The sequence below is a fragment of the Meleagris gallopavo genome, chromosome 12 (genome assembly GCF_905368555.1).
Source record: "Meleagris gallopavo chromosome 12, MGAL_WU_HG_1.1, whole genome shotgun sequence".
Classification (NCBI taxonomy): Eukaryota; Metazoa; Chordata; class Aves; order Galliformes; family Phasianidae; genus Meleagris; species Meleagris gallopavo.
The window spans coordinates 5,794,248-5,807,423 of NC_139415.1; the positions used below are offsets into that span (position 1 = coordinate 5,794,248).

General features: G+C 39.5%; 1 protein-coding gene across 4 annotated transcripts in view; it reads left to right on the forward strand.

The window, feature by feature from the left end:
* THSD4 (thrombospondin type 1 domain containing 4) overlaps positions 1-13,176 on the forward strand; it is a 275,436-nt gene that overhangs the window by 107,485 nt on the left and 154,775 nt on the right. The window lies entirely within an intron of this gene.

The window sequence follows — 13,176 nt, forward strand, 5'->3', positions numbered from 1 at the left end:
CGTATTCCTTCCCTCCAGTATTCTTGCTGCCTTCCCTAGCTCAGTGTTACCTGCAAGCGTCATCTCTCTGGGAAGTGTCATCATCTGTTTCTTCATGAAAACACATGCTGGAATCAGAGTTAGGGAAGACTCTTGCAGATATTCCCTCAATAGACGCTGCAATCTGGCCAGTGAGCTACTCAGAACTACCAAGTGCAGCTTTTTAACTAACTCTGCACATCTCTTCTGTGAATTTCTTCTAGATGGGATTTTTCCAGCTTCTTCTAGCTAGTGACAAAGCCTTTAGTAAAACCAAGCAAAATCACAGCTTCCACTTCTCACACACATACAGCCTGTTTGCAGAAGGAAATTAAATAGGTTTGACAAGATTTTTATCTTGACAAATCCATACTAGCTGCTACCGTTGCCCTGGTTATTCTATGGGTGCTTATGAATAGAGGGCTTCAATTCTGGCAGATTTTTTTCAGGAAATGAAACTGAGTTCACTTGTTCAGTGTTTCCCAGCCTCTCCTTATTCTGCTCTTGTTAGCTCAGAAACTGTTTGTAGTTTTCTGTCATCTGACACCTGCTCCCTAATTCCCGAGATAAAAACTGCCCTGAGATGACTTTTGTCAGAGCCTGGGGGCAGCTCAGTCCAGCAAAAGCATTCCAGGCACCCTGGCTGTGCTGTGGGGCTCTCTGGGGCCCTTCACTTGGGCAGGCGGCACATCCCCTTGTGCAGCCATTGCAAGGTCTGAAAGAGACCTACTGCAGCAGATCTCGTATTAAAATGCTCTGTTATCAGACATCCTATTCTTCTCCTAAACTGAGAGAGAAGGGAAGTGAGAACTCTGGCTTTATCCTGGTGCCCAGTCACCAGGAGCGCAGTCTGGTGGTGCTCAGGCCAGAGCTACTGCCAGCCAGTTCCTGGGACCAGAGAGGAAGCTGGGGCTCTCTGCTGCTCCTCGCTGCCTGCTAGTTTGATTTTCCCAGATCCTAGCTCACCAAGGTGGTACCTTTCAGTTTTCTGCAGGGACCTTAGCACCTAGAAATCAAAGCAACTAAAGCTCAGGAAACCTAAATAAAAGAGAAGCCAAAATTAGAAGCCAAGTTGCTAAGAAATCTTGAGACCGAGCAGTGATTGTTATGGCCTTTTCTATAACAATAGTCTTAAAAACAAACGTAATGTGAAACCAAATCTCGAAACACTGAATATTTAGGATTTTATCTGCTACCAGAGGGAAAGCAGCTTTAAAGTTAACTCGCTGAACTCCAGCTCATTGGCATCTTGTGGAAAACACTGTTATAGTGGACATTCATTTTAAACTAATGTTTAATTTATGAAAATGTAGGAAATACATACCTTTGGTGAATATGCAAATAAAAGCACAGAACTTTGTAACTAATCCTTAAGAATTTATTTGCCTACTATTATTTGCCTAGGCTGTGGCAAGAGGCCAGAGAAATACGCTTAGGACATTTTAGATCCAATAATAGTTATACTAAGTTATTAATATTGAAATAAGCAAAATTCCCTACTAGTATTCCAGAAAATCTCAACTCTCTATAATAGTGTTTTTTGTTTTTCTTTTATTACTTAAGTTCAGCATTCAGTGCATCAGGCTCAGTCAAAACATATTAGCATGAGCTTCCTTAGGGACAGTGTCAGTATCCATGGGGCTGCCAATTGACTGCTACTTGCTTCTATTCCATTCTTTCTTCAGAGGCTCTGAACGTGATCGTTTCTTGGTGGTGTTCCAGAGCAGAGACACTGCAGTCACAAGCCCCTAAAGAAGGCATTAAGTCTTCTCTGTTACTTTGCCCATTGATACATGCATGTGTTAAGGATAGTATGTAAGATGTATAGAAATAGATGCAACTGTAAAAATAGATGAATATGATAAATAAACATATTTAGCACAAGTTTGGGCTTCTGTTCTTAGCTTTGAAGATGGAAATCCCAGCCCTTGCATGGATGCTTGCACTCTGGCATGAATGCTTACTGGCAGTCTGTGCTGCAGTACTTTTAGTCACTTGTGGAGCAGCCAGTGTACAGGAAGAGGAAAATAGCTCACCTGTATTATAAGCTGAAAATGCATTCAATTGTACATACTTATACTTTCATTAAATTACAGAATGTTGACTGATAAAATAGCATAATTGTTTAGTGATAAGAATAGCACGTTTTGTTAAGGACCAGCGGGTATCTATGGCTCCTTAACAGAGTAACTAAACAGTGAACAAGAGCCCACATACCACACATAAAAATCTGCACCACTGGAGATGCTTCACTGTCAGCACAGCTGAAATGCACTGCCCATCATCTCATGTGCTCACATCCACTGCTTGGTCTTCATAAATGTTTAACAAGCATCAGTGAGTGTCAGTGGATGCAATTGTTTCTGTATGGAAGAATTCACTCCCACCCCTTCACTTCGTCCACACTTCCATGGCAGACACCGTTCTGTCAGACTGCTCCTCTGCTGTCTGTTACACAGCAGCAGCATGTAATGGAATATTGGTGGGAAGGTTCAAGCTCTGCTGCCATGCCACCAACATCCAACTGTGATACTGTTGGCCAACATAATAAAATAGAAGGCATTACTTTTGGAATTATATATATTGGAAAATCATATGATCATTTTTTGCAACTAGTGACAGAAAAAAATTCATCTTTAACAAAATTGTTAGGTCGCTTTCAGTGAGAGCTGGCTCATTCTGTACAGGAGCTTGACAGCAACAAAGCAGAATTCCATGTTCCCTCCTTCCACTGCTGTCAGGTTTTGCCATTAGGTAAATTCTTATCTTCAAATTGAAGAAAGGATGCACTTCATCGAGGAGGAACTTGTTGAAAAAGCAAATCTCTAACTTACGTGAAGACTTCACTGGGTCACAGATATTAGTAAGGTATTCTCCGTATCCTTGTTAGGAATGCTAGTAGATACTAGAGATCTGGATGATATATTCACAGTCTTTTCAGGTTAATGAAAAGCATTACTTATGTTACTGTTCAAATACAGAGTTCATGTTTTAATAGTAGAGAGACTTCTAAGATATTTAACTTCATAAGCATAAATATATTCCCGTAATCCATGACTGAAAGCTTTTGTGTGGAATGTTGCTACGGGCTTCACAAGCCCAAACTTGAATCTCCTTGCCTACCTGTCTACCATTTGCACTTATTACTCTGAAGTGTGACATGAAGACCTTATTTAATAGAAATGATTTTAATAGAAATGCCAAAGAACTCTTGGGAAAGTCTGAAGGCAGGATTTGAAGTTACATTTACTAGCATTGCCAAACGATTGATTTTCTGCAGCACTTTTTTATGTTTCTATTTTGGAAATTTTGGGGGCTACTTGCTTGCTGATGGAGAGAATTTTGTTTCAGAATACAGATGTGGATTCAACCTCAGATTTTAGAGATCAGTAAGATTCCTAGGTAATCAAATGCCAATATTTAAGTCTTGTAAATTTTAAGGACTTGCAGAAAGCAGCATCAAGCTGCTTTCAGAAAATGCCAAGCTCCTAGCAGCTGGGACAGCTACTCTCAGCTTCCCTCAGGAAACAGTTGGCATTTCGTGAGATAGAGCACTTTCTGGTGTATGTTGTTTTGTTGGATTTTTTTCCTCCCTGTCCTTAGTTTGGGTTTTGATAATACATTCTCTAAATCTTTTCATTTTATTTGTAATGAATCCTGTATCATATCCCTGCAAGAGAAGACATCGTCCTTGAAATCCAAGTAAGTCTCTCTGCTGTAAACAGTTTTTGAAGGATGTCAGCCCATATGATTACTAAATAGTTGATTTAGTCCAATTTACATGAATTAGCCTGCTATGCCACCAAAGAGTATATTGAGGGGATTTTTTTCACTGCCCTTTAGAAGAACATGTGCTTTTTGTTAATCATCTTATGAGGGTTTTACTGATACAATATTAGTTCTTTCTGGATATAAAGGGAAGCAAAAACTGTTGAGTTCAAGCTGCTGCTCTCTGTATTTCTTCTACTTACCTGATTTTTTTTTTCAACTGTTATTCAGAGCTTCACCAGACGTGAATTCTACATAAAACTGTCATCTTCTGGGTGCACTGAAGGCCAGAGAGTATAAGTCTGTGTGGCTGTTGAGCACTGTGTGCAAGGTTAAGTGGTTAGCTTGTAAATATAGATGCCTTTTTTCACTGCCAGAGAAGTGCTTTAGTCTCTGTTTGCACGGAGCAGTGGAGACATCCAGTGGCCAAGACTTGCATGGTTGACAATTGTACTCCGAATTCTGGCAGACGTGAAAATAGTCCTTACTAGGTTCTTTGTTGTAGTTTGCTTGTTTTAACTTTAGCGTGTTGCATTTGGTATTATTTTCTAAAAGCTGATGCCTGCAGAAGCAACAACAATGCCTAGTTGTGTTATTTAAAGGACTACTGGCCCTGAGCTGCAGTTGAACATCCAATTTGTGGCAGTTCCACTGGACCAGCAGTAGTTACTGCCCAGGTACTCACACAAACCTAGTCAGTGCTTTGCTGAACTGGGGCCAATAGCACATTGACATCTAAGGTTTTGGTTTATATTCTTTACAGCCAGCAAAAATCTTACAGTTTTGGTAAACAAATGTTTATGTGTTTATTTAAAACAGAAATGCAAAACTCTGTTTTGAGCACTGATTGAATAAAATTATTTTAACTAAAAAAATGGTGAAAGCTTCCTAAAGCCTTTAACTAGAATTCTACAGCAATGTGAGGACATAGAGATAGCCCTACCTGGGAAGAATTGGCCATCTTGGAGTATGCAGTGATTTGTGGCAGGCACAGTGGTTTATAGATGCTTTGTTTCATTATGACTCAGTAATGTTATTAGTAAGATTTCCCCAATGTTTATAAAAGCTGTAACCAGAGCAGTAGTGTAATGTATTCTGATAACAGTTCCCTGCCATTTGCAGTTATAAATGCTTGGTGTTTATGTCAGAAAGCAATTATGTTATTGTTACTGTGCAAAACCCCCTCCTTCTATGAGTTATCGCTATTTCTGAATGCTGTAAAAAAGAAAAAAAAAGCTCTTTAGGTTGTTAAGGCAGCTCTTTGGATTTCTGCTTTTTTTAGAAGTAATTCAAGATGGCAGAGATGACTGAGCTCATTGTGGGCATTTCAGCAGCTTTTATTAAACATCACAACTTCCAGATACCTACACTTTTCTCCTTTTACAGGGTGACCCAGGGCAAACATTCATACTATGCTAAGGCACATTTTTAGGCAGTCAGGGAAAAAAAAAAAAAAAAAAAGATTTCATAAAGGCACATCAAATTTATACCTGTTGCTGGTTTCCAGATGTCCAACTAGTCAAGAGAGACTTCTGTGTGTCTTTTTTTATGAATGACTTATTTCCGGTTGGTTTCTATTAATTTCATTGGGGAATAATGATCAGCTTTCCAGCTATTTTTTAATGGATGACAGCAAATCTGTAAGACATCACTAATAGTTTTTTAATGACACTGGGATCTGGGAGGAATTGAGAAACCAGAAAAACTAGTGTAAACGATCATGTTTGCAAATTGCTTATTGCCAAAAACACTAAATTTAAGGAAAAGATTGTGAAAAATCAGAGCCAGTCAGAAAGACACAAACACAAATGGAAAGAGAGGGAAGAGGCATCATGGGAAAGCTGGCAAGATACTTGAGTTCCTTCAGTTACTTAGGCTTCTGAAATTCCATTGCAAAGGAGTTGAAACAACAATGGTATGCATAATATTCATTTATTGATCAGAAAGCTTGGACAAGTACAGTATTTTTAGAGAGGATATATAAGTCAAAATGATGTGCATCAATATTTTAGGACCCACGTATTATAAATAAAACTTTATTTTCTGTACCTTTTTTTTATTTAGTTACAGAGCCATTTAAGGTTTCACCTAGTTAGTAAAATAAAGATTTTCACAAGCCAATGCAACTAGCAAGCAATTGGTGGTGGAAAATATGCTCTAGTGGTAAGATAGACTTTGTTAAGTAATTAAAATAATAAATTGGTCCCATAATCTTCAGGACGGGTTGTTCAAGACAGTTCAACCTCATTGGAATTGATAGATAGACTCCTGTTACATTCAGTGAGTTACAGAGAGTGGCCCATTTTCAGTATTCATTTTTGCTTAGCAGCCAGAACCTTTCCCCAGCCTAGTATCTCACAAAACTGTAAATTCTCAACAGAGTGCAGGGAGCCTGTCTGCCCATGTGTTTGTTGCAGAACACAGAGCACCCTGCTGGAAGGAGCCAGTAATGAGGTTATCATGAGATCTCTACTGGTCAGCCCACATCTGCCTGCCTGGATAGATCCTGGACAGCTGCTGAAGTACCAGAGCTCAGAGGCTGTCATCCTGACAGCTCTCTGTGCTTCCCTGTGTTGTAGAGAAGAGATTTTTCCTTGCCTCATTGATCTTAAAAATCTTTGTAAGGTTCAGCTGTGTGCTGGCCACAATATTTCGCATTAAGGGCAATGTCCTATATATGACGTGTCTCAAAGTTCCTCATGACTATTTCACATAGGACTTAGTGGATCTGGGAGTAGAACAAACTCTGCTCTGTCCAGGTAAAGACAAAGAGTTTGTTTGAATACCTTCCTTCTTTGATTTCTCATATTTGTTGAAATATAGCTGCGATCTTTTTATAAAAGGTTGGATGCATATATATATATGTATTACTATTCAAGCCTTGCTGAAGGTTGATTTTTATATACATATCAAGTTATTGAGACCAGTTGAAGTAATAAACTACTATATTACATGAAGAGAAGAAAAGTGGAAGTAAAAAAATTTTGTCCCTTAGAGTGAAGAATGGAAAACAATTTTTTTGAAGATAAAAAGAAAACAAAACATCAGAGCCAGAGTATTAAAAGTTTATAACTGAGCTAACAGTTAACAAAACTGAAAGGAGCAAAGTAAAAAATAAACACATCTCCTTCTGGTTATTGTCAAAAGATGTTCCCAAACCTGACCAGGAGAAAGTATCAAAAGAGACTTAAGTAAACGTATCATGCCACAGTAGTCTTTCTGTTGGGAAAAACAAATGTGATTATTTAGAAATCAGGCAACAGGTATCTGTGCTGTAAGAAACATTATTCTTTCGGGCCACTTCCAAAAACTTTTAGTTCAGTTTCATGTTATTGACCTGATAAAACCTCCATTGTTAAACTGCAAAACTCGAAGTAATATTCCATGACTGATGACTAAGCTTGCACATTTTTTTCCTTCTCTGTATAGAAAGCAGCATTAACGTTGTTGCCTGTATTTTGTATAACAGTAATACCTGTCATCTGCTCTGTGTGCAGCAGGCAAGCACTAATGAGTGCTTTTTAGTATGGAATCGTCGTGTTAAGGTCTATGTCTGATATGGTGCACCCCTTTAAGCCTGCAATGTAGCCGTCAGTCCTAACAGTATATAAAAAGCCTATGCTTCTGCTAGTAGTGTATTGGACTTGTGTTTGTTTTCCTGTACGTATGTACCTACATGTAAGTAAAACCTTCAAACAGAAACTTTGGTTTCACAAAACTGTAAGTTCTGCCTTAGATACAGCATGTATTAAATTATGTCTTCTGAATGGAAGAAACCATTGCTTTATTTGGGTGACTTCAGGCTGTAGACTTACGAATAAGTTTACTGATGAGTACAGTTAATACAGCAGCCAGAGACTTGCCAGGCTCTCCTGGCATTATAGGTCTTCCTCCTCTGCCCTGCAGACTGCCATGGGATAGTCAGTGGTGTCAGTCAGCCTGAACCCAACCTGCAGGCCCATTGTTGAAATCCCAAGACACTGATAGAGTAAAATTAATGTTACGTGGGCAGGCGAGCAAATCTCTGAAAAGCTTTTCCAGTGCTGGCTCTGCCCCATTAAACTTCCTGTGAAGCAGATTCATAACTTTTATTGTGAGTAAGCACTGATTACAGCCTATGGCATGCTAGGCCCTGAAAATTACCGAGCTGTGTAGAGACAATTTGTTCCTGGAACAATCGATTCTGACACCTCCTGGATGAGTGCATCTTGGCTCGGTTATGGAGATGCACTGAAGTTGACTTTACAAGGCAGTGTGCATATAGAATGAAGACTAATGTAAATTTACTTAATCCCATAATGTAATATTAATGTGAATGTGATATTTCCTTGCCAAGAGTGTGCATGCAACTTCTCTTTGGGCACCTCAAGGCATGTTTCTTATGTTGCAGAGCTTGTTATTAACTAGTTTTAGATCTTTAGGCAAACTTACAAAAATTGACAAACGGTAAAAGCATTTAGTAATGTTTCACAGAGAGCTAGTACTGCCACATAGATAACAACAGGGAGTCTGGATCTCACATTAAATCAAGATTTGGACTGAGGGTCCATCAGTGAGAGTTTGTACATTCCAGTCACTACCTCACAGCATGTGGAACGTGACAGTTCTTTGTTTTGCCATTTGCTCCCGTTGCACCTACAGCTGGCATTGACAGATTTAACATGCGTGCAGTGAGTCATGGTGTGTGTTCCAAGCAGCCTGCCACCTCAGGAGCTGAAACAGAGAGGAGAAACTACATAGGGGCAGCCAGTGTGCAGTTGTGCACAATTCTAGATTTCTTTCGTTAGCTTACTAACGAAGTGCAGTGTTCTGATTTGCACATGATTTCCTGGCTTTTTGTTTTGTTTTGTTTTTGTTCTGTGGCTCTTCCCGCCCGTGTCCTGGCACGAGGCGCCCCCTGAGGGCCGGACTGCGCCTCTGGCGGGGGGACAGCGGATTTCTCTCCCTTGATGTGCAGCTGGCCACAGGGCGAGCCCGACTCAACGAGGGGTTTCAGTTGCAGCGCGTGTTCCCTTACTGTCCCTTTTGGGTAAATGTCCTGTCCTATACTTTTCCTCCATAAGGAAAGCTGTGTTCTGGCTTGTGTTCCCTCCTGTGGGCTGCTGCAGCCTGGCTCCACACGGAGGCACAAAATGGCGCCATGGCTGCTCCCTCAGGTCACCATGTCAGCTCAGAGCTTCCCGATGCGTGCTGCTGCTCAGGTCAGCAAAGAGGCCTCACCACAAAACCACCACAGCAGCCTAAGATAGAGCACCAGCTGTTGGTTATGGTGTGGGAATATACAGAACCCAGCACTGCCATTTGGAAAATACTGGGATGGGGTGCAGTTGAATTTTTCTGCTCAAACCTGTACACTCAAATTGGCATGTAAGCAGCCTGCTTAGAGGAAATGAAGCATGTTGCTACCTGGTTGTGACTGCTTGTATGGAGGAGGTGATTTCCAACACAAGCCTTGAGAAGGGCTCCCAGTCTGGCACCAGGATAGCCCTGGTGTACTCACAGCCCGTGTGACAAGGCTATTATGAGAAGCATAGCAAGTTTTTAGGCTTAGATTATGTTTTCAATATGTAAAGTAAAAACCAGATATTGCATGTTAGCAGGCTTGCTTGCTGAAGTATTATTCTCCTTGAGTTAAGTCAATAATGAATATTTCTGGCAGACTCCTCACAGTAGCATTGTATTTCATCCAAGTCGACTGTTTAATAAAGTAGTTTAAATCAATACGGTGAGAATTTCCACAACGACTTGGTTGTGTTAAGATAGGCATGAGAAGCAAATAACATTAGAGGGACATGTGAAACAGTACCTGTATAGTGAATTGTCTTAGTAACTGTGTTATGCCTTTTAAAAGAGCTCATTTTTGGGTAATGCCTCTTGCTGCCAGCTGCCTTGGCAGGCCTTCAGCTTGTAGCCTTAGTTTATTCCCTGAGGTCAGATAGATGCTTTTGTAAAGACTGGGATCATATGACAGTACTGAAACACATTGCCTGTGTGGAATCAATCGCTTCACAGCTCATTGTTTAATCAATGTTTTTTGTCCAATTGCCAAGCCAACAGTGTAGTTTGACGTGGAATTAAAAACACAACAGTTGTGGCAAAAGACTGGGTAGGAGAAGTGTCAAGATACATGGAAAGTTAATTGGTACTAGAGTACTTTTTACTACTTTGGTCTCTTGTTTTGCAAGGGAGTTCTCAACTACGTTTGTTCTTTTGTGATTTATGCATAGTAAATACACCACACTTTTACAGATCCTAATGGAAGATACCTGTCATTCAGAAGGAGCTATTCACTTAGGCTCTTAGGCAGTCAAAAGGTTTTTTCAATCTTTGAAATCTGGGAACATTGTCTCTAAAGGTAGTATTTGGTATATGTCTGACCAAGACAGTGCCTTTCACTTTCTCATCAAGAGAATCTTAATTTTGAATGTTGAAGGTAGAGACTCTTTGTTTAGGGTTTATTTTATTTATTTATTTATTTATTTTGACTGCTGAAAGCAAGTGAGCTCAGCATGATTACTGTTATTTATACACTACTTTAGCAATATAGTAGGCTTACACAGCAAAAAGAAAGAGGGAAGTCCAGGGAAAAATGGGATGATTCAACACATAATTTATTTAACTTTTTCCTTTTCTGAGTCTAGCAGGGAAACTGAGAACTTACAGAATAAGTATTTTAAAGGGTCAAAACCAAACAAGAGATATTAGGAGGAGGAAGAGGAAAAGAATGTGAGGCTTCAGAATACTTGAACTAAAGGAAATCAACATAAAATATACAGACATTTAAGAAACGCTGGTTTCTAGTTTGGTTTTAGAGAAAGGAAAAATAAGAAAATGTATAATGTGGAGGTTATAAAAATAGGGCACTTTCAGAGACAGAAAAGGACAATGATTTCAGTTGGAAAGGATATTGAAATTGGATTACGTTCAGTTGAGAATTTAGAAAGTAGTTTTGTGTGAGGTGTCTGAGCTGATAATGTTACTCATAAATGTTATAATGTCATAATGTTTATCATAAAAACTGTTATACTTGGGAATTGAACTGCAGGAAAGATCTCACTTTTTAAAAATTTTGTTTTATTTAAGAACTAAGTGAAGTCCTTAGGATGATATGATAGTGAATCTGTCTTAACAGAATAGTCAGTAGAAAAATTGCCTAGTTGAGCACAGCATTTGCAAGAAAGGAAAGCGAACTGGTGATTGACCTCATTTCAGATCAGTAGAGCTATTTAAGGATTTTAACAAAAAATTGTGAGACACAATTGATGAAATACATGAGTGGCAGGTAAAGTTAAATGTATTTTTCATCATGCAGATGAGATTCAAAATTCAAAATTGGCCTGCACTATTCCAGTATCCCAGTAGGATGTTATTGAAGTTGAGCTATGAGTTCATTTCTTTCACAGAAGATAGATGTTAAACATGAATGTGAAATTATTGCATGTATTTATTTTGGTCAGATGTTATACTTTAGATCATACACATCCAACCTGCTAGTTTTGTGGTTTTGTTGCCTGCTTTTTTCCCTCATGTTTTAATAAATAAATAAAAAGTTGTGCTAGTTATACACATTAACTATAGTATGTATAATATATATGACCCAGGACAATTCCTCCTCACTCAATACAGAACAGGCAAGCTGAAATGTTGGACACTCATGCATGAAGATTCAGAAATATACTATGAGTCAAGTGGAACATCCTGGGAATACTGTGCGTTAGCAGCTAACTGAGGTGTAGAATGTTTCCTTTGATGTTGTGAAATTGCAGTGGATTTCAGTTATGCAGTAGGATATGAGTTGAAGGTTTGTGAAGTTGGTGGAATTTTTGTTCTTTGATTATGTCAACAGGGAAGATTTTGTTGTTGAAATAATTCTGTTTGTACTTCATTGCCACTGTGATTCTTAGTTGGAAAGAAACTGAAGGTATTGTTGTTTCAGTTGTCAAATAGGAGTAATTAAATGTATACAACTTTAACATGACTGATGATTTGAAGTAGAATGACTACAGATGTATTAATGAACTTGACAGTGTAAGATACGTGGTGTGTTAGGCTGATCACTTTGAGTAATAGAACATTACATGAGAAGACTGTGTCTTGTCTTCTCTGTTCTTCTCACTCAGTGTTCTGTGGTCTGGTTTCCTTCTGGCTCTTGCGAGGTCTGGAGGTTTTATTTGGGATGAGATTTCATGAGGTTTTGTACAGTAACATGCACTTATAGCCCAGAAGGCCAACCATATCCTGGGTTGCATCAAAAGATGCATGACCAGCAGGTGGAGGGGGTGACTTTGCCTCTCTACTCTGCTCTCGTGAGATCCCACCTGCAGTACTGTGTCCTGTTCTGTGACCCCCAACACAAGAAGGACAGGGAGCTGTAGGAGCAGGTCCAGAGGAGGGCCATGTAAGAGATTATTCTTTTACACTTATTATTTGTGCTTTGTGACAGAAAGATTGAAAATTTGATCACACTAGAATGCTGAATGTACCTCTTGATTACATTTTGTATTTTGGTTGCAATAGTACTAGTACTAGTTTTATGTTATTGTGAGTGGTAGTGTTGTATCTCTATTTGTTATATTTATTTATTTGTTATTGTTAAATGTATGGTTACTGTTAAATGTGTGATTGTCACTTTTCTCCCTTCTGTTCATCACGTAATGTTCATGTTACCGCTCCTGAAGAATCTCAGGTTGGTGCCTGTGGCGAGTTGATGTTGTGTGCTATTGCAACTCTTCTGTTTGATTCTTGTATGGTTCCATGTTTTATCCAAGGTGTTGAATCCTCAATTTACATTGTAACTACTTCAACTGAGGACAAGTCCGATCAGGGCAACATTTATAACCAAGCCTGGAAAATGAAACATTTGATTCCCTGCCCGATCCTTCCCTTACCCTTACTCTTGCTATCTTTTTCTCACCATCGTGGATCCCGTTTTAAGCAACCTTTCAGTCACGGGGTGGTGTAAGAGATCATTCTTTTGCACCATTGTCTCAAAGCTTGCTGAGGAGCACTGATGGACACGTCCTGGTCAAGGGTTGAGAAATCCTTTGTCTGAAGGAGACAGATAGGAAAGTCCAGGTCAAGAGTTGAAAAATGCTTTATCTGAAGATTTTTCAAGCCAAGGGCAATGAGAGAGAGATAAGTCTCAGCTTAATGACCAGGAAGCAGTCTTTTGTGTGGCCTTGACAGGCCACAGAGATGATCAGAGGGCTGGAGCACCTCTCCTCTGAGGACAGGCTGAGAGAGCTCCAAGGATACCTTACAGTGGCCTTGCAATCCCTGAAGGGGCCTAAAGAAAAGCTGGAGAGGGACTTTTTATAAGGGTATGTGGCAACAGGACAAGGGGAAATGGTTTTGAACTGGAAGAGGGTAGGTTTAAACGAGATATTAGGA